We start from the raw sequence: 20390 nt of genomic DNA, 5'->3' as shown, positions 1-20390 counted from the left end.
ATAAAAAAAAGTTATATTTTTATAATTCAAGTTACAAAACATATTCAATAGAAAATAATTATCAAAAAGCTAATGACATAAAAAAATATAAATAAACGTATTTGTTTATAAATTACCTTAAATCGATATTACTCAATGGGAAAAGTGAAAAAAGAGGAAAGAGGAAAGGAGAAGAGATTGAGGAAGAGAAAAAAGATGTTTCTTCAGACGTGATTTAAACAGAGATACTGTAGTAACATATTTGATGGTGGATGGGAGATGATTCCACAGTCGAGCCGCATGGACAATATACAAGTTAAAGTAGAAAGGAGAATTGGGGATGGGTTCATTTATTAATTCATTTTAAAACTATATGACTCTAATTGCAAAAAACCGTTAAAAAAACATACATCTGGATAAAAAATAATACATTTTGCTATAATAAGGCAAAAAGTATTGAAGATAGCCTTCAAAAAGGTAGGACTACGCATGAACTTAAGAAAAAGTAAAGAGATGGCACCTACTCCTGTAAGGATATCTAAATATGTAGGATTAGGTTGTTGAGGGTTGGAGCTCCTACTCCCGTTAGAGATTAACAGAAGACACGAGGTTGCTGTTTAATGCGTATTTATAACATGGCGAATAATTAATGAATTTCGACGCGCGGGTATTACAGCAATAAGGAGTTGAAGTAACTACATGCTGGAACTGACTGACTGATTTAACCGGACTAAACTGGACTAGACTGACTGACTGAACTGAACTTTACTGGACGCCCTGTGGTCTCTATATAGACTACGTTCCGTTGTTATTCATTTCTCCGTGGTATGGACGACGTTAATGTACTGCAGGATGATATTCTCGTCTTTGTGAGTAATATTTTAGAGGTGCATAATATATTGTATTGGATTCTATAGAAAACGATGACTTGCTTCATCGGTCGTTGCATTATAATTTCATGAAAAATTATTTAGCACCTGTGTGACATCGATCATGGACTATGAACCACACAGAGATAATATACCTATACAGGCGTTAAATGTGTATATTTCGGCCATAAAATTGTATTCAACAAAGATAATCAAACAACGGAGATCAACCGAAGGATTGGGTTGTGGTGGGCAGCTTTCGGAAAACTTAGTCATACTTTGAAATTTGCCAGAACCCTCGTTAATCTTAATATGATAGTTTTTGATACCTGTGTTTTGCCAGTACACATTTGGGTTTGAGACCATCACACTATCCAACAAAAGTGGGTATAAACTGACAGCCATGCAGAGATTTAGACATTTGGCAAAGGATGCTGGGGATTAGTCTTGAGGAGAAAGTAAGAAACGAAATCACAAGGAAGAAAACAAGAATGCTGGACATTATTGAAAGAGTTTCAAAGCTGATCATGTTGCTCGCAGCTCAGACGATGATAGATGGACAAAAAGGCTCTTGTGCTGGCGCCCTCGGACTGCTACCGGAAACCACGGACACGGATAGAGGAGACCCACGTTCAGGAGTGGACGGCTACAGGCTGAAGAAGAAGAGAAGATGGCCAAGTATACAATTTTCAGTTATCTACAGTAAATATTCGAATTCTGGTCAATTTTCAAATGTTTAAATTACTCACAATAATGTTATTTGTAGTTACGGCTCTGTAGTTCTCGCCGTGTGATTTGATTGACTGTTATTATGTTTTCAATGTAAAAAAAATATTCCACTTTGGGAATTCCCACAATTAACATACAATACGATAAACGATTGGATAAAATAGGTTTTTTTTAGTTAGACGAGCTTCAATTTTAACTTTTTAACTTCATGTAAATTATTAAAATACATTTAAAGCTACTTCCATCTTCAAATGTGTAATATTTATTTTAATCATTTACCAAAAAAATTATGCAAATAAGCACAAAGCTAGAAAATTCTCATTTATATTTTTTAAATACGTTTTAGAATTTTTTCATATTCATGTCGGCCCGTGTGATAGCATTAAAATTTTGCTAAAAACACACTGTAAAAATGAAATATTTCCAACCAAAACATTCTTCTTCAAAAAAGACAAAAATGCAAATCCATAAAAAGTAGTTGGATCTTAATTATTTTGAATGATTATTAAAGCCATAATTTAATCAATATTTTTTTTAATCCACAAAATTTGTGTGATGATTATATTACTTTTAAATATAAAAATGTTCATGTTCAAACCATTATAACAAATAATATGTATCTTTTTTTTAGTTATCCCGTATTACGTTGGATTCGTTCCGACGATTCGGTTCTCATAGCAGGAGCTATCTTCAGGGTAAACTGCGTGTTTTTGTAGATTGCAATTGCGAAACTCTTAAATACACATGACATATTTTCACCTTCAAACAAAATATTTTGCATGCACCTAGAAATTACAATGCACGAATAGCAAAAGAGGCAATTGAAGTACACAAACACCCTAATAAATTGCTGAAATTAAACTCAACATAGTTGGCGGCCTCCGTGGTGTAGTGGTCAAGACGCTTGACTCACGCACGGAAGGTTTGAGGTTCGATTCCCGGTGAGAACACAAAAATTAAAATGTGATTTTTCTCAAGCCTGAGTGTTCTGTGATGTAATTCACCACTGTAATTGGGCCTCCTGGCCTGTTGTGATGCAATTTTTTTATATTTTTTTTTAAAACTACATACTACAAATATACAAGGACCTACTGCCGACTGCGACACGGTACAAATTATAAATACAGATACATTATTTTTCTACAAACGTCAGAACGAATCCAACTTACACGAGATAACCAAAAAAGGTAAATATTAATAACAGTGACGTTAGTGACGGAGAAAAACTACGCACCTCATTAAAACAAATTTTACTTTAATACTTTGTCTTTATATGAGTATCAATGTACATATCTAGATTTGATCTAAACTTTAATTGGCGTATTAAAATTAATTATAAAAATCTAAAAACCTTCTTTAATTTTATTTTTTTATTGCAGTTGAATTTTGGTAGTGTTGTCTTTTCGATTAAAATATTACTCTATATCCTCAGAATCCCGAACTCCCAGTATTTTATTGTTTTTTTTCTCCCCTTGGTTACTCTTTATCTCTCCTTCCAAACTCGTTTTCTGATATTACATTCCTCATCCTTTAGTATAAATAACATAATTTATTTATTTATTTTATTAAATAAAAAATAAACAAGCCTTATTTTCCCTTTGAGAAACAGCTGTTATTTTCCATTAAGAAGGTTTTTTATGCAAGTATCTTTTGATGCATATTTTATTTTTGTTTTTCAATACAAATTTTTGATCAACTCTTCTTTTGACCAGCCTGTTTTTTGGTTAGCTGGAAGATATTTATTTTAATTCGTTTCTTATCAACGTATATTTATTCGCACCCAATATTGCCCTTCAACACTGCCAATAAACTAATCTGGGGCCTCAAGCATGGTAGGCAAATGCGCCAACCACTACTTCACAAAACCAACATATCTATTGTTTTTAACAATAATTTGTTAATACCATTTTTTTTGTACGTATAAGAATATGTATATATATATTTTTTCTTTTTGTTTAAATTCTTTACAAGTTATTTACAATTTGCTTTTTAATTCAATTACTTTTCTTATATCCATATTTTTTTTTCTTTTTTACTATGTAAAGTTTCACTTTTTATTTTGCATGGAAGTATGCTTTTTATTGTCTCTACATGAATACAAAAAAACGTTGTTTATTTTTTAAATCATTACTTACTATGTTTGTACTTACCTGTATATTTTTTGTAAATGCCCCTTGGGCGTGTTGTAAAATTAAATAAATAAAATAAAAATAAATGTCTAAAACCGGAGTCTAAAACACGCGTTTATTTCAGACACAGAACTACTACTACTACCATCACGCCATTTCCTCATAGGGGTAGGCATATAGAATGGACCGCCACACACGTCTATCCTGGCATACATTCCTAGCTTCTTCCGCATTCATACATCTTGTCATACATGCCCTTCGGTTCAGTCTGCTTTTGACACGACCAGACTTAAGATTTTGGTTTACCTGATCATGCCACGTCTTCCTTGGTCGTCCTCGTCTCACGTTACCGTTCATTTTCGCCATATTTACTCGTACTTGTTTTACCCTTACAGAACATTGTTTTTTATCCGCCTGAACAGTAACAAATGATTAAGTTATATTTTTATTTTATTTTATCTATCAAACAAAAACAACAGCCATTATAATTGTTTATTTGTAAAACAATATCTACAAATAAACCAATACTATAGGCCAATTATAGTTTTCTATATAAAGGTAAATACAATGCCAAAAAAGGTGTAGCTGAGAAAAGCCACTCCGTATAATTCCACTTGTAAAAAAATCAAATATATAAATAATAATGAAAAGAACATATGAAAATATATTTTTGACTGTCTTAAAAACATATTTTCGTCAGCGAATGGAGTAACCCCAAATCAGGCTTCCTTCCTTTCTTCTTTCAAGCAAGAGAAAATAAATTTAGTATGAAAGTATACAAAAAAGAGCATGAAAAACCTTTTTAAATAGGTGCAGGAAGATTAAATTGTTAGGGGCAATTAAGGTTCTAGCATTAGGTTACACGGCATTCGATTACCCAGTGCAAAGCTTAATGCACTATCGAGTACGAATAGAGGGATGGTGAAAAAAGGTAGAAAGAAAATATTTTGGTGAATAAAAAGAACACAAATACTGATTCAAGTAATAAGTAAAACATCGTTCAGTGGGTCGCCAAATTAATACCTATGGAAAATGCATTTTTGTAGCTTTGGTATCATAAAACAAAGGCGTTATTGATTTTAGTAATTTTAGTAGTAATAAGAGTAGTTTTGAGTAATTAATTAATAAACAATAATTATAATAACAATAATTAAACAAAACTATTAATAGAAATAAGATATGAACATAAAACTCAACAAAATTGGTAGATAATTACTACATCATTACCTACGTTTTGATATAGCTGAACTGTTAAAACCCGTTAAAATAATATTTTTTTTTAAAAGACCCTTAACCGCTCGTTTTCATAAAAATGATGTTCACGTGGAAATAATCTCCAAATTTTAACAGTTGTGACGCTTTGCTGGTATTACCATTTCTTAAAAGTGTCGGTGATGATACCTGCAGCAAAAATAATGAAGGAATTCTCATTAAATCAAAGTTATTTCGAAGTGGAGACAGTATAAATATTAAAATCACTAAATATTGGTACTGTCTACTAATAAAGTTTGTAAGGATCTTTTGTTACATCTCTTATATAGTGATGTAATGCAATTTCAGTCCGGGCTTAATTGGGTCCGGCTGTCTTTTCAATTATTTTATTTAACAGGTTAAAATTTGTAAACAGCCTTAGAAGATTAAGGGGTGGTTTGATGCTATTTATTCATTTTAGTGACTGATCGCAACATCCAGAACAGAATACTGTTTTCCGCACAAAAGAAATATTCCTTTAAAAGAAAAATGCTTTCAATAAATCTTAGATATAAATTAAATTATCTTGTAGCGGTTATTTCCAGACTTTATAGCGCCCATCTTAATAAAACCTTCGTTCTGAAGTGAACTTTCAGGCTGACGAAACTTTATGCAAAGGATAAAACTATTGTCACAGCTCTCAAACATGAATGCTACATATTTGAATTCCTTTTTATACGCTGTTTTTATATTCTAATCAGGTCATTATTGTGAATGTGCAGTCAAGTTTCGTTTCTCTGCTGAAAACATTCAGTAGTACCTACATACACAATGAAACTTGTTCAACAACTAATAAAAATATTATTCAAGTCTCCGGGTAAAAACGTTAATACTGTTTGATCATTCATTACTAAATTGTTTATAACAGTAACGGACATTTTGATAAGGGTTTATCAAGCGATAAATGTAGACGCATTAGATGAAATCATATTTTAATAGCAATGCCTAGATTCACCGCTTTCATTAGACCGAAAAGTTTTCGGTACTTCGTGGAAAAGTACTGTCAACACGGGCCTGTCGTTATTTATAACAGTACCCTTAGTCTTATCTTTTTCGTGACGTGTTGTTTTGACGTGTGCTTGATAATTGCGCTCGCTCACGTCCGACGTGATCTTTCTTTGCTGGTAGCTATCAAAAATCTTCCCTGGTATATAAGGCGAACGAAACAGAAACGGCTAATCACTCTTCATAGAGTGTGTTGCCCATAGCGGCCCTTACTCCACAACTACGAATCATTGCAGAAACCCTAAGTAATACATATTTTAAACACCATAAAAGCATAATTAGTACCGACACATACAACCAACCACCACAGTAGATACCAGTTTTCATCAGAAAGCCGCAAAAGATTCGCGACTGGTTAGGTGAGTTTTTTTTATCATATTTACTATTTTATAAAGTGCATATGAATTATTTTAGGAATTTACAAATACTCACCGAACTATTACAATATTGTTGATTTAATTGAATGGATTTTAGTCATAATATCAAAACCTGTATTTTCGTTAATACGTTTGTAAGTATAAGAAATTTTTATCAATCTAATTACTGTACACACAATTACCGTGGAATCCACGTAGTTTTGATAAATCTTCATTTAATTGTAAAATAAAACTTGAATTAAAATGATTCCTTGATTTAGATTACATTATAACAATTATATTGAGACGACGCAGAATTTTATTTCAACTAATTTAAAATTGCTTTACGGGAACTACGAACGTACCTACATATTAATAATAAAATGGTTGAATTTCTATAATCTACTAAAATTTTGTGGAAATAAATTTCTCTGGATTGTGTGCAGTTTACACAAACGTGTTTTAAAGTAGACATTTTTAAATGCAGTGCAAAATAATAATAAAAATTACTACCTAAAACAGTAATTATTATAAAAATTAAATTATTATTACGATTATGCATAAATAAAATATAAATTTTGTTTTTTTATGAGAATAAATGTACCAAAGCGTGGTCTAAATTTTAAGGGGCGTAATCTGCCGTTGGAAAAGTAATTACATTTGTGTTATATGGAACTTTTAAGAATATTTTTTAACAGAAGCACCTTGGAAAAATATTGTTTTTTTTAGTGCATGTTTATAAAAATAAATTTACACAATGTTATGGAAAAAACAGCATTTTAAAATAGCTGAACCGTATGATTTCCTCACTTTTTATCAGACTTATCTCTACCCAAATCCAATTACCATTATTTACAATTTTATTCCATTGAATCCGTATCCTGGTTTTACAATGTTCAGACAATACGTGGAATATTTTTGGTCTTAGTTTGAGGTAGACCCTATGACTTAACCTCTAGTTTGACTCGCAGTAGTGTGATAATATTTTCGGGATTTTGCAGATTAATTTATCTTTGTATACATTTTAATTCTATATTGTATCTAAAGATATTATATCAAATTTACCAATCAGCAGAACTCACTAAGTTATTTCAAAATTATAGAACTCTAAAAAATCATAGGGCCCAGAATATACATATTTATTTTTTATTTTTTTTTGGCCTAGTTAGATAGTCTATTACCAAATATATATATTTATAAATAAACCACTGAGCTTCCTCATTCTGTTCAGATTTCAGACCAAAAAGTTGTACAATTTTCTGTTCCATGTAATACGTTCACGAGTATTTACCGTATTTTCATCTCCCTTGCGAAAACCAGATTAATTTTGAGACAATAAAAAAATACAGATTTTAAAATTTTCTTTCAATTGATTTGTAAATTTGCACCGACAATCAAAATGAAATGATAATTTAAGATAAATTAAAATATTTCGAGGTCACTAAGATAATGGCCGGCAAAGAATAATTATTTGCACATGCTTTCAGAATTTTAATTTTTCGGTAGAAAAATAAAGACAATATTCAAATTTATTAAAATAAAATTACACACCTGTTTTACGGTCTGTCTCAGATTGTTTTATAATAAATTTATACTAATAATAAAAAAAAATATTTCGAAGGACACAAAAATATAATATATGTAATGTTTATAAAAAAAAATAGTGTTTTCAAATTCAAAAGTCTCCCAATAAAAAATATATTAACTTGAAATGACGAAATCAGTTTTATTTTTTATTTGTTAATAGACTATCAAAGAAAGCCATTTAATTTTTCTCTGTCGTATTATCATCGCTATGATTTCATAAGTTTTGTAATTTTTAAATTACTCCGCCCGATGTCGGTGAGATGACTGATGAGTTGGCTTTCTGAAAACCGGAAATCAATCACAACACATAACAATGCTGTAGTTGATTGGTTGATTCGGAAGAATTTGTGACGTAGTTCAAAGTAGCATCTTTATTAATGTTTTCATCCATTTTCGAGAAACTTTGCAATACTATTAAATGCTCTTTTTTTACCGCGTGTAATAAAGCAATTTTTAAATCCGATTTTCTCAACTTAAACTTCTTTCTTGTCCGATTATTTGATTTAAAAAATAACATAAAAAAGAATACTCAAACCAGTATTTAATTTTAATATTAAAACTATAATACGGAATTCTACAAAATAAACGGCCACTCAATAAATTTAAGTCATAAAGCTTGTAAATGCCTAGACTTCCAAAATTCTTTTTAAAAAATGTTCTGGGATTTTTTTATTAACTTAACGCATTTTTAAATTTTGAAGCTTATAAAATACCTCTTTACTTTTTTGAGATTTTTTAAATATTCAATGATTTTTTTCTCCTGTAATTACGTGGGTTTACAGTACATGTAAATAATAATTATAGAACAAAATTATTTTTAAAAAAAGCCTACATAGGCATCGCCTGTTCTTGTTTATCGTGGCAGCACGCATTTATGAACAAAATTACTATAAAATTATAATAATGATACATACATGTACAAACACATATCCATACACAACATACATCTGTATTTACGCACATACTTGCATACACATTTATAAAAAATACACAATATAAATATTTTAGAACTAAAAAAAAACGAAGAATAACATATTTTGCTAGCAATTTACCTAAAGAAATTAAGTACATCTCTTTCCGCGACGATCGCGTGAATCATCTCGTAATGCAGTTTAGAAAGATCAACGGTTATCCAATAGGTCAATTAATATTCTCATTGAAATTTGATAAGCTAATCAACCAAGGTCTTAGTTTGTGTTTTTATACGAGTATACATATATATTGCAATATTATTGTTTCCTTTACAAATATTTTAGTCTGAAATCATTTTAAGAAATAAATTTTTTTCAACAATAACAAATAACTAGCAACACTCACACAAACTTTTGCGATTCCAGAGAATTTTGATGATTTTTGAATTCAAGGAGTTGTAAATACCAAAAAATGGCGATCAAGTTTTGGCAGAGTGGAGATCGAACCTTGGACCTCTGATCCGTGATTCCGCAATACTAGCTACGGGACTACAACCCGATTCTTATATAATATATATGGTGTGTAAAAAACTGGAATACTTTTGTGTGAAGAAAAGTAGGACCGCGTTTACATGCGAGTTACACAATTTCAATAGAGACTTACTTATTTATTGTGTATGCAGACAATTGGTAGAATTCCATATTTAATTTGGTAATGTATCCAATATAAAACAAGTTTATTGGATTATAATTCTACTTTATTTTTTATAAAATATACAAAGGGTATATTGTGACGCGTTTCGTCTTGTTAGGACATTTTCAAACAAACTAACTTAAATATTTACAAAGTTTCCTTATATACTAAAAATAATTGCTATTTTATGTTTGTGGGTCAAGACGAAAAGAAGAACAAGACGAAACGCGTCACAATATACCCTTTGTATATTTTATAAAAAATAAAGTAGAATTATAATCCAATAAACTTGTTTTATTTTGGATACATTACCAAATTAGAGACTTACTTTCTCACTAACAGTTTTTAACAATAATTTTGCTCACTACAAATCTTTATAGATAGTAATGAGATCGTATTAATGATTATATTAAACAATGTTATTATTAATAAGTCATCACACTTTTCACACCCATTGGCGTATAGGTCACTGCATCGTTAAACTGTATTCAGTGTAGTTTGATCATATGTTACATGAAGTTAGGGTGATCACAAACAATCAAAAACAATGAAATATTGCATTTAAAAACCCTGCTAGGAATCGAACCTAGGATCTCAAAAATGGCAGGCGGATGCGTCAAACATTACACGACCGGGCGTGCTTTTTTTTTAAACTGAGGGTAGCCATCGAGTCGAAAACGTTAGTCGAGAGTTCTAGTTTTATTTCTTACGCAAAACTGTATTCTTTATCCGCCCGGACATAAAATAAACATGTGATGATTAATATTTGAAAGGAAATGAAAAAGATTAAGAAATTTTAAAAAAAGAACAAGAAAATTAACACAGAAAAGATTTTTTAATATTATTATTATGATGCACATTTTTTTATACAAAATTAATTAAACAGTTCTCCTGAAGACTGTACAGTCTTCAAATATTATTTTCGTTATAAAATATATATTAATCATTGATAAGATTAAATATAATGTCAATTAACAAATAAATACATTTTCCACGCAGCTTAACTGTGAAATAATCTTCCATCCATTTCCACTATCAAAGATGTCAGCAACTTTGTTTCAATTGCGTCTGAGAAATAGTTCCTATCTGTTCTTTTACCACTCCTCTTTCTCTCTGTTTGTACCATTATTCTAGCATGGAATTAATTAATAAATATTAAAATATCTCTTTTTCACATAGATTACACAATGATATTTTAAACTACGCATCCGATATAAATGAATTGAAACGCATTTTTTACGAATTGTGATTTTTTATTTAAATTAGAGAACCTTTTGCTTCCTTTTTGCTCGTGTCAATCCATAATTATTTATTTGTATTTTGTACAATAATTATATTTTAACATGAGCGGTATTGCTGCTTAATGGTAATTTTTCAAACCGATAAATAAACCAAAAAGCATTTTGCAAATAAATCAAAAACGTTGTTTTATATTTATTTTATCACGATGAATTACCACAAAGTTAGTGCTTCAAATACAAATTTGATATAGATATATTTTTAGAAGAGAAGATAAAATTATTAACGTCCTATGTTTCCATTACAAGTAGCTATCATGATATACACCAAATAAATGTAAAGTGAAATATAACTAACGTCAGTTTATTGTCAACAGTAGCATATTGTGGAAAGATAAGTTTCCTCAGTATTGACTTTAATACGAATAGGGACAAGGCAGAATAATCTTAAATAAATGTGCAACTGGATTCAATTGTTGTTTGGTCTTTAAATTGTACCATAAATCATATTTTACTCCTACAGTAACAAAACAAATTGTGTTAAACCTTATATATAATTATTTATCTAACCCTCAGTCACTGTACACAAAGCAATGCGGAAGTTTAGTGATTTTTAAAATATTTTTTTATTTGTTAATAAACTATCAACTCATGCCAATTTAAAAAAAAAATATAAATCGTTTTATCAGCGCTATAATCAGTAGACCCTCTGCTTTCATAAAAAAATGAATTAATCAATTTTAAATGCATTTTCGAAGCTGATGCAAAATAAGGAAGTTCAGTGTCTTTTTTTAAATTTGTTAATAGACTATTAAACTAAGCTATTTTTTTATCGTATTTTCAGCGCAACGATTTTTTAAAGTTTTGTATTTCTGAAATAACTCCGCGTGTGACGTCTAAGGTTGTTCTCTGTGAGTTCTTCCGATTGGTTCGTTACATAAGAACCGTTATTTCTTGTGTTCCTTACATTCTTATATTTTTAAACCTTCTAATGCTCGATGTTGCATATTGTCCACATAAACTAAAATATCAAATTAAAACAGATTTTTTATTTATTTTTCAAAACATACATTCATACATAAAAATATGTTTTTTGTTAGAATTACAAAAATTAGGCATTGAAGGGTTAAAGAAACTTTTATTGAATATAATCATCTTCATTCCCTTCTCGATCCTAATGGTGCATATGGCACTGCATTGGTACACCAATCGCAGCGAATTTTGTTCATTTTAGTTACAAAAAGGTAAGATGATAAGTCTTAAGCTTCAGGTACCAGTCCAGGGACTATTGAAATATTCTAGTGTGAAAACACTATTTTCAATAAATATTCCATATCAACCATGTCGGGAATCGAACCCGAGACCTTTTGAATGGTAGGCAAACGCGCTGACTATTAAACCACGAAGCCGACATTTTATTAAATATAAGTACAGTAAAAAAAAAAAATATTTTCAAAATAAGATTTACTGTAAATAAGTATTGCGCATACTGCACTGAAAATTATTATTTAGAATAAATTCAATTATAATAATCCTCCCTGCTGTAAATATAAATTTTTGAATACTTATATATTTCTGTAGAAATTCGAATGGGCCACAAATCGAAATTTGACTTTTTTCAGTGGACCTATTCAAAGTTTTAAGCATGAGTTTTTGCTTTTTTTAAATAACCTGATCTTTATCATCATCATTCCCTTTCCGCACCAAATGGTGCAAAGGGCACTGCGTTGCTAAATCAATTACAACGTATCTTGATCATTTTTGTTACGTCAAGGTAAGATGATCGGTCTTACTCTTCAGGTACCAGTCCAGGGACTATGAAATATTCTAGAAGATATATAAAGATTATATAACCACGCGTTGTGTTCCGGTCCCGTGCTTTCACGTGGTTTACCCGCTGTATAAAAAAGTGCATTTTATTGACATCTAGTGACTTTTATAAGTAATTTTTCACTGCTGGTAAACTACGTGAAAACACGGGGCCGGGACACAACGCGTGGTTATTATAATCACGTGTTTACACGGCTTCGGGAGACAAAGCACAAAAAAAGGAGTGAAACCGTGTTGTAAATGTGCAAACATTGTAATGTGGCTCTCCCTAAAGGTCAATTTTGGCAAAACTATCACAGAAAAATTGAATTGAATTGTTTCAAATAAATATGAGAAGTTTCAATTGATTTAACCTAATATTTTCATAATTATGACACTTTTAAGAGACCCTTCAGAAAGCGTGATGCGTCACAAAAATGGGCCGGGCACAGGGTGAATTCTTTGTGTATTCGGCCGGTGCTTAAAGCGTAAAATAAATATTTCATATCAACCATGTCGGTAATCGAACCCGAGACCTCTTGAACGGTAGCCAAACGCGCTGACCATTACACTACGAGGCCGACATTTTATTGAATATAAGTTCATTAAAAAATATATTTTATTATTATAAAAATAAGATTCGCTGTAAACATGTATTGCGCATAATGCACTGCAAATTATTATTTAGAATAAATTCAATTATAACAATTTGCATTTCTTTAAAAATGCCGATTAATAAAATAACAATATTTAACAATAACCAATCTCCACATTCGCGATTAACCCATCTTAACTCTCCGATTAAATTCGCGTGATTAATTATTACAATGAATATTGAAGACAATATATTTTGAATAAGAGAAGGAAGCTTTATTGGTATTAATTACATAAATGTATTCTTTTTGGAAGATTTCCTTGTTTATTGATCGTTGGAGACTTCCTGTCAACCAGTCTGTGTAAATAGCGAGACTGAAGAGAGTTTCCGCACATTTCATCTGCTCTGCTCTGTCGTTATTAATTCGAAAATAATGAACAGTGACTTGCACAGATTCAGCTGTTTTACAAAATGGGTGACTCAAATTAGCGCAGAAGAAAACAGCCAGTATAGAAATGAATTTGGAAATGGGAAAAGGGATGAACGCAGGCTGGATGCTGTCAAATTGTATCTCTCCGATGCGCCAATCACTCAACACAGCGAAGTAGATTTTTCTCCGTATATATTTAGTATATATATTGGCGTTATTTTTACAAAAGTATTTCGATTTAAGGGACTTTTTTGTTAATAAATCTCTAATAGAAAAATGAAAACAAATTGTGGTAAAGCGGGTTTCAAATCTCGGACTTCTGATCCGTCCGTGAAACTACCATGGGGCCACAATCCTTTTTAATCCAATGTTCATCTACAAGGATCCCGACACACCTATTCAAAACAATATTTACCTGACGTATTATTATTCTATATATGTTTTTAAAAAAATTAAGTATGTTTTAAAATATAACTAATTGCACTGATCGGTAATGATTTTGTTACAGCAACTTATATTATATATTTTTTTATTGATTTTTTTTTCACATAAGCATTCTTTTAAACAGTTTTTTTAATTCCCGCCAAACTGCAGAAGCAGTTTTTTTGCAGGGATTTCTCTCTTTAAACATTTTGATTACACAATATAATAATGTTTACATTAAAATATAAAAAATCTTAAATATATCAGTAAAATAAAAGTTTAAAAAAATTAAATACAAGTAAATCAAGTCCTTTATAATACCGAAATATATAAAAATAATAAACAAACACTTTTTTTGACACTGTTTTAAATTGTTTGGTTTCCACATTTTTTTTTTCCACACACTAAACTTAGAATTTAAGAAAAATATTTTTATAACCAATTTTACTTTATTTTTATTTATATCACTATTCTTTATTTCGTCCGGGAGTCTCTTTACTATGCGAGGGAGTATATAAGCCCTGGTCCTCTCTCCATATGCATTTAGAGCTCTTCTTTTTATGAAATTTCCTTTCACTTTTTGATTCTTATGTTACAATATTTTGAGTTTGTCCAAATGTTTGTAGACAAAAGACTGGATTTCACCTCCTAGGAAGTGATTAAGATTAACAAATTACAACAGAGATGGAGAATATTTTAGAGAAGGGAATACTTTAATAATAATAAAAACAAGGAATAATTTTAAGGTTATTTTACCTGTGAATCCAAATATGTTATCAGAATTCATCCATCACTCTTTTTTTTTTTTTAATTTCATGTTTTACTCCTAAATTATCGTATCTCACCTTTGATATTAAATTTAAGAATTTTCAATTCATGCACCCGTTTAAAAAAATATTGCTTAAACCATCCATTTTTATTTAACCAATATCGTATTAGTCTGGATAAATTTGATTTTGGGCAATAATTGGACAACTAAAAGAAATTTAATTACAGAAAATTCCAGTTTTGAATTTTAAACCTTGTTTTATTATAAGCAAGGTAAATAATAAAGTAACTCCCATATAAACAAATAATTGGACAATTTGAATTTTCCCGACAATTAATAATTGCAGAGTTTTAGCGTGGTGAATGACGGGCATAATGTTAATTTTTTAATGTCAGTAAAGTAAATATATATTTTTAATTTTGATTTTTGGATACAGTGCGATGTATGCATACATGATTCTACGCGCTTTCTGGTATATTATAATTCTATGCCATGGAATGTTCCTCTGAAGTTTCGCGGTCTGGCCTTAAAACACCGTGTGCAAGATATGTTCTGATTTTCACCGTTGCAGTACATAATCAAAGCATTTTCTTTTCTCACACGGTGACATTTTCCAGGGTTGCGTCACGACTTACAAAACGAAAGTCACTAAGAGAATAAGGGCACGAATCCCACGAATTGAAATGCCATTCGCCTATCACGTGTGACGTGTCTACAATAAATTATACGTCATTGATTGCACCATTATTCTCTTCGAATAACTTTCCTTGTAAACATTAACAAACTCGTTATTAAGCAACCGAATTCTTGAGAAAACCCCCAAAACTTTGTCAAAACAAACCAGTAAGTGATAATTTATTCTAAAGCCGTAAATCACACTTTGCTGTTCAATTCTTGTTACTCTTATCACCGATTGAATTAACAACAATAGTTTGCTGAAACGAAATAATAATTTTAAGTAATATGAAAGAAATTGGGTTTGGAAGTGGATAAAAAATTAGCGTGGACAAAATATATCAAAGCAGTTATGAAAAAACTAGGTCCAATTATTGGAATAATGAGAAGAACAGAAGTCTTTGATAAAAGTACAAAATTAATGATATACAATGCCTTTATACTTGCACACTTTGTATATGGATTAATAATATGGTCGCAATGTAGTAAACAGATGCAAGAATCAATACAAAGAACAATGAATAAAGCACTCAAAGGAACATTTAATTTTAATAAATATATTAGAACCACAAATTTATATGGAAAAAAAAAATGCTCAATCTAGAGAAATTGATCTACACAGAAAAAATAAGAATGATATTTAAGATGAAAAAGAATAAAATCAAATATTAAATTTAATTTTAACTACAACATACATAAAATAAATACAAGAGCATCAAATAATTTAACTTGCGAACAACCTAGGATCAACAGAAGAAGAAACAGTTTTTTATATACAGCAATACATTTTTACAATTCACTTTCTAATGACCTAAAAGATATACAAAACATACACGTACTTTAAAAACACCTAAATAAAACAGTTCTTACAGCCCGTGTGACGAGTGATATGTGATGTTATTTTATCGACTGTTTATTCGAACTATTGTGTTATTACATATAATATCCCCTCATAGCAGCACTTTTACTGATTGGGAATATTTATTGAGAAGAAGTATAAAAATTGAAAAGTATTTTCAGGCGTTGCCTAGTATGTAGGTGAAATAGTTCAGTCAGAATCTCACCCGCGTCGAAAAAGGTTTCATCTCTTTAACTTAACAAAGATATATATACGTTTATGATTCATATCATTAATTGTAGTGCTTTCACGCTTATAGATTACGCAGACAGGGTATAGTCTAAGCTTATAACCGAGTTACACAGTTTAAACCCGCGCCGTGCCAGCGGGTACCCTGCAAGACATCGGACCCTCCCAAAGATCAACAGATGGAAGAATCGAAGGCACTAATCGACTATTTCCTTGTATATCTGTATTTTTTTCGCGGGATTGTTCATGGAGCTTTGTTTTATAATACGGTGAATTTGTTTTCAATTTGTGATGTTTTTATAGGATAATATGCTACTGCGGTGGTCAGGATTGTATTGTTAGTGATTTTGCATCAACCCTTACAAAAGAAATGTTCTGATTTTTTCCACAATTGAAAATATTTATTTTTCTGCAACATTTTTTGTTACTATCCAGATCTTATCTTGATGTCCTTTATTTTTTTTCAATGCTTCTTTTCTTCTTTTTTTAAAAATGTTTTTAACTGTTCTTACATTGTCAATTTTATCCCTATGAACTGTACAAATAGACAATGTCCGTAAATAAAATAAATAAATAAAAAAGTGTACATTTGGAGTTAAGATATGTTCATAACTAGTATATAGTTTAATGATGAATAGGTGTAAGTAAATATTATTTTTTTGCAGCAGAGAGGGAATTTTTTTTTGAGAATGGAATATGAAAGTCTAGGCAATTACATGGCTTATGACCTGTCATAGGCTGGTTTAAGTGGCCACTTTACACATTGTGTAACCGTTTAAAACGAGAAAACGACAACCGAGACTAATAACAATGGACTGAAATTATACAATAAACTACCAGACAAAACATAACAAAAGACTCAGACAACCTTTACAAAAGATATTAAAAATATTATTTTTAACAGTAGAACGTGAATTTTAAAGGTAAAAATATTTTGTTAAATGTATGTAACACGCAAGGGTTTATTAATGAAAAATTTTAAAACACCATTCTGCCTATGTTTGAACATCCACATTTCTTCAACTCTTCTATCTGTTGACTTTTGTAAAGTAAAAGAGCTGAAACCTTTATCATGTGGTTGAGATTCATCCGGCTGAACCAATTAATCTACTAGGCAACGCCTGAAAACAATTTCCCAATTTTTTAAACTTTTTTTTTTACCGGGTAGTTAATTCGTATTCAGATCCAGCCGGTCTGCAAGCATTTGAACATATTTAAAACATTGTTTTATAAGTTAATATTTGGACATTAATATTTTATAATGTTTGTTCTATTTTAAGACCAAATAAGTCGAAAGAAATATACATTTTATAGATATTTAAACATAGGTAAAATGGTAAATGTTACACAGTGTGTAAAGTTACCACTCAAACCAGCCAATGACAGGTCATAAGCCCTGTAACTGCCTAGACTTCTATATTCCCTTCAATAAAATGTTCTTAATTTCTATTGTTTGGAAATATCTTCAACATATTGTTTGAAAATTTGAGCTATGAAATAGAGTTTTCTAAAACTCAATTTCTAGAAAATTCCTCAACCCAAATATCGGTGAAAACTAATTTAATTTCGTCAAATCATTTTTACAGTTAATGACAAGAAGAGTTTTGATAATTACCAATTGCTATCAACATCATTATACATAAGTAGGACTGTCTTATATTATAATATTATCGCCAGTGGCCTACCTTCGTATTGAGCACGCGAAAACTATGAAGGTCCTTTTTTATTTAGCAGTAGCTACCTGCTGATTACATTATTTATCAATATGATGTCTTCCAAGGCGCATGCGTGCGTTTCAGGTGTCGCCTTGCAATTAAAATATTACCGAAGAACCGTTTATCTTGTACGTCCTTAAAACACAAATAAATCATGTTAATTAATGGATAAAATCATGGAAAGATTGCCCGCAATCATTTTCAACATTTCCATCATTTTCTACTACTACCATTATGCCATTTCTTCGTAGGGATAAGTAGAAATGATGGAATACCACACGCATCTATCTTGATAAAGGTTCTGTTAACGAAAAGGCGGACTGTAAATGAAAATCGAATTTCATTCAGTTTTGTTATTGGGAAATATTTGAGAAAGGAATAGGTACATGGAGTGGATACCTAACTTTAATATAATCTGAATGTTCTTCAATTTCTGGCACTGGATCACAAATGAACTTTAATACAGCAATGTTTTCCTCGACGCGCGACGATTCCAACCACTTTTTTAACCGATTTTATGTCAAGTAAAAATGTTGTTTTGTTTTTGTTCTAAATCTTAATCTTCTAATTTTGAATATCTTCTACCTTGATGTTAGGTAGGTACCACACACATATATACACATGGACATACACACCTACGTACATACACCCATGCGCATACACATACACATACATACATTAATAAAATAGCCAATTTATTTATAAAATAATTTATATATTTATTCCATAAATCTGTATTGTTTTTTACAATTGCAGAGCAATTGAAGCATTTTTTCGTCACATACGACGGCATGTTTTTGCTTAGCATCACGTCGGATCATGATAGAACTCCGTTAGAGAATTAAGTCACAGAAGACAATTACCTACGAATCGTAACGCCGATTTCTTTACGCGAGTAACGTGTCTATTTTATACGTCATTGTTCTATTCTATCTAAATGCATATATTTATATCTGTTTGATCTCAACCCTGTGCTAGTAAAGCGTTGTGGTTTACAGACGTTAGCCACTACTCACACATTTACTGTACAAGGTCCCGCTTCCGTCTACTTCCGTAAATAGTATTTTTACTTCCTTTCCACGGTTTCCAAATACCTCCACGTTCTAGTGACGATATGTCACATTTATCACGTGTTTTCAGGTAAACATAGTCAACAAAATCACACGGATCTGCAAAATATACACGCTGCGACAAAACACGCAGGAAGATAAAACTTTTGCCGTGCATAATTTATCTGATCATTATATTTATTTTACACCGTAAAATAACAAAACATCAAACCATAAAATTATAATATAACAGGGCCGGTATTCTGATTCGCGGCCGTATTATCTCGTGTATTTATAAACAAAATAACAACAACTTACAACAATCATATTAAACCATTAGAAACTGTTCAAAAATTTATATTCAAAATAATGCTTCACAAAAAACGCACATTTCTCTCTTTCCAATTGTTCTAAGAAGCTAAACTTTTAGACCCTAGACAAATATACTGTTTTCAATAATTAAAATATATATTTAAGAACCAAAATTTATTTATAAGTAATTCAAATAGATCAAGTCAAAATAGGAATCGTGTGTTAGAATTACCACATTGTAAAACGAGGCTCGCACAGAAACATGCATATTTTATAGGCCCAAAAATTTGATTTATTCCTTTAAAATATAACAATGAACTAATTACATTTTCACTGATAATATTTCATTGATTCCAAACTTTCAAAATTTTCCTTCTTTTAAAAAACACGCACTATCCTGGATTCAAACTAAAGATATGAACTCTTTTTTTCTAATATATTTTGTTACCTTTTAAAAATAAGGAATAATTTGTTTTTTTTTACATTTTTTTTATTTTCCTTTTTTAATTACTATAAAAAAATACCATACAATCTCTTACAGAATATTTTATTTTCACTTTCTTATGCTACACAAAAATATTATAACTGTCCATTATTTATTATAGAAGCAAAAATTCATGAACATTTTCTTGTATACCCAGCGCCCTTGAGGTGATTTTCACAAAAACGGCGCTATAAAAATTATCCATATATATATATATATATATGCCCACGAACAGGCCATGCCTTTGTGGGATTTTTTTTGTTAACTATTTTTACTATTTATATGTATTTCATT

The 20390-nt window shown here is 30.4% G+C and overlaps 1 long non-coding RNA gene across 2 annotated transcripts; it reads right to left on the bottom strand.

Moving 5' to 3' along the window:
- Positions 1–14261: 14261 nt before the first annotated feature.
- On the bottom strand, positions 14262–19328 carry LOC148276149 (uncharacterized). 2 transcript variants are annotated; one of them, XR_015823860.1, is made up of 3 exons: positions 18651–19328; positions 18222–18386; positions 14262–14653 (listed from the first exon to the last, which is right to left on the bottom strand). It is a non-coding gene; the product is annotated as an uncharacterized LOC148276149 (long non-coding RNA). The 2 variants fall into 2 exon arrangements; XR_015823861.1 differs by having other exon boundaries at positions 18656–18701.
- Between the last annotated feature and the right edge of the window lie 1062 nt (positions 19329–20390).

This window comes from Micrasema longulum, unplaced genomic scaffold (assembly GCF_059751315.1).
Source record: "Micrasema longulum isolate JH-2025_06_02 unplaced genomic scaffold, ASM5975131v1 h1tg001267l, whole genome shotgun sequence".
NCBI classification, from domain to species: domain Eukaryota; kingdom Metazoa; phylum Arthropoda; class Insecta; order Trichoptera; family Brachycentridae; genus Micrasema; species Micrasema longulum.
The sequence above is the reverse complement of the archived record's forward strand: the minus strand, read 5'-3'. Positions and strand labels throughout refer to the sequence as shown.